The sequence below is a fragment of the Meles meles genome, chromosome 2 (genome assembly GCF_922984935.1).
Source record: "Meles meles chromosome 2, mMelMel3.1 paternal haplotype, whole genome shotgun sequence".
NCBI lineage: Eukaryota > Metazoa > Chordata > Mammalia > Carnivora > Mustelidae > Meles > Meles meles.
The window spans coordinates 769984-772877 of NC_060067.1; positions in this window are offsets into that span (position 1 = coordinate 769984).

The following is a 2894-nucleotide window of genomic DNA, read 5'->3' on the forward strand; positions in this document are numbered from 1 at the left end:
GAAACTGTGTCAGACTCAAAAGTACTGTACCTTGAAGAAGATTATCTTTTCACAGAAAACTAAGAGATAAAAAAAGAAAAGAAAAAACCCAAATAAAAGCCAACTGTAGCTGTGCTCAGAAAGACAAACACTGGTGGGCGATACGGGTTAAACGCTACTCTAAGTCCTTTTAAAAGTGGGGTTAAAAACGATCTGACTTACAGATGTGGGTGTTAGTCTGCCGGAAGCCTCAGTTAGGGGAGGGCTTCGTCTAGTTCCGCCTATGAAAGTAATAACCGCTGGTTAGAGAAGATTCGAAGATGAAAAAAGGAGGAAATGAAAGTCATTCATTCTCCTACCACTAAAAACCACCACCAGGAACGTTTGGCCGCGCGCTTTCCCGTGTGCTTTCCCTCAGGCACGCACGGGTACGTGGATAGGTCTGTCTGTCTGTCTGTCTGTCTTTTCAAAAGCAAGATCATTCCAAAAATGCGTGTGTCTTAGTTTCCCAGACCTGCCATAACAAAGTACCACAATCTGGGTGTCTTTAAGAAATGGGCATTTTTTTCTCTCAGTTCTGGAGCCTCGAAGCCTGAAATCACAAATATTGGCAGGGCCATCCTCCGTTTGAAGATTCTGGGAAACGATCCCTTCTTGCCTCTTCCAGCTTCTGGGGCTGCCAGACATCCTTGGCCTTCTTTGGCTCGCGGCAGCGTCCCTCTGATCTCTGCCTCTGTCTCCATGAGGCCTTGCCCCCATGTGTCTGTGTCTCTGTGGGCCCACATGGCTTCGTGTGAGGGTACCACGCACTGGGTTTAGGGCCCGGCTTCGTCCAGCAGGATCTCATCTTAACCAATGACATCGCAAATGCCCTATTTGCAAAGTCCTTTTCTGAGGTTTCACATGGACTTGAGTACTCGGGGGACACCGTTCAGCCCAGCACGGCACAGGGTGAAACTCTCCAGCTGTCCCGTGTACAACGTGGCAGGCTTCCCCATCCTGAGGTGCCCCAAATGAAATATCTGCATCTCCTTTTACCAAATCCGATGCAGTTCCCTTCTGTACTTCCCCCCAGGAACGTCTGTCTGCTTTCAGGCAGGGTGGGGGGCGTTTCTGACGTCATCCAGGACCCCAGGGCTCAGGGAGAAGAATCCCGTCTCCCTAGAGTCATGGGACTATGGCCTGGATTTAGCCCCTTCACGGACTGGAGGCTGACCTAAGAGTTAGCCACCGAGGCACCATTTTGTCAGGCCAGCGTTCGCACAGCCCCTTCCTGAGCCACGGTCAGGGCCTAGAATGACCACTGACACGGGTTGGCTCAGGATACCACAGGCTACCCATCCCGTCTCTTTCCAACCTCGAGATAATTTTATTTTGAAAGACGCTTTGACTTAACCTGACCACAGGCCATAGTCAGGGCCCTCACGACCTACCGTGAAAGATTTGTCTCGTGTTGAGCTTCAGGTACAAGTTGCTGGTTTGGTAACTTTCCCTCCAGAAGGCCCCTGGGCTCCGTATGCGAATGAGAACTCCTCCTTCCGGGGACAGTCGCACTAGGGGGCTCTGGGGGAGGCACCTGGGCTCAGTCTGAGAAAAGGTCTGTCCCACCTCAGGCAGCAGGGGCCTGACTGCCTTCTTACGCTGCAGAACCAGGGAGCGACCAGTACATAAGCCTTCCCGTAGGAAGAAAAGAGTGTGCTGGGCGGCCGGTGGTCTCCTGTAGACCTAGAGGCACCTGGCCTCACTTCAAAGTCCCCCAGTACCGCCGCCGAGCTGAGGACTTAGCGTCACGTCATGAGTTGCATCCCATGAGCCAGCTGTAACTCACTTAACTGTTCCCATGCTTTGGTACATTTAAGTTGATTTCCATAGCTAGTTAACTGGGATAAAAATCCTCATTCACTTAACGAATATTTATTATTCATTTACCAGGTCCCAGTCAAAGTTTTAGGGTCAAAGGGTCTAAAGTGCTGTTTCTGGGGCGCCTGGGTGGCTCAGTCGGTAAAGTGTCTGCCTTCAGCTCAGGTCATGATCCCAGAGTCCTGGGATCGAGCCCGGCATCGGGTTCCCTGCTCAACGGGGAGCCTGCTTCTCCCTCTCCCTCTCCCTCTCCCTCTCCCCCTCCCCTCCTGCTTGTGCTCTCTCTCTCTCTCTCTTGCTCTTGCTCTTGTTCTCACAGTCTCAAATAAAAATCTTTAAATAAAATAAAATAAAGTTCTTGTTTCTGAGGCACTTACATTTTTGTGACAGAGAAGGAAAACCACAAAAAATAAATGTAAGTAAGATCTGTATGTTCCATCTCTGGACAGCATTCCTGTGCCTTCGTAATACAATGGAGAGAAGTAAGAGCCAGTGACAGTGAAATGGGGGTGTTATTCCAGACGGGAGAAAGGGGAAGGGCCTTATGGAAGGCTGGTGTGTGATACACCTGCCCAATCTGGGGAACGGGGTAGGGTCTTTACAAAGCACAGTGACACTCACGTGAAGTTCTGTCTTTCCCGTTTCGGTTGGCTCACTACGTCACGTATGAACATAAATACGGTGGGCAACTCTCCACTAAATGAAATCGCCACTTCATGCCATCCGCAGCAGCACGTGAAGAATAAACTGGACTAAAGAGTCAGTGGTTGCTCATGAAACTGTAACTACTATTTTTTTAAAAGATTTTATTTATTTGACAGAGATCACAAGTAGGCAGGGAGAAGGTGGGACGCAGGCTCCCCGCTGAGCAGAGAGCCCGATGCGGGGCTCGATCCAGGACCCTGAGATCATGACCTGAGCGGGAGGCAGAGGTTTTAACCCACTGAGCCACCCAGGTGCCCCACAAACTGTAACTACTATTATGTCTCCCCCATGAATTCGGGCGAGTCGCCACATGAAGAGGATGACGTGGAAAACTATGAAAAGTGGCCACG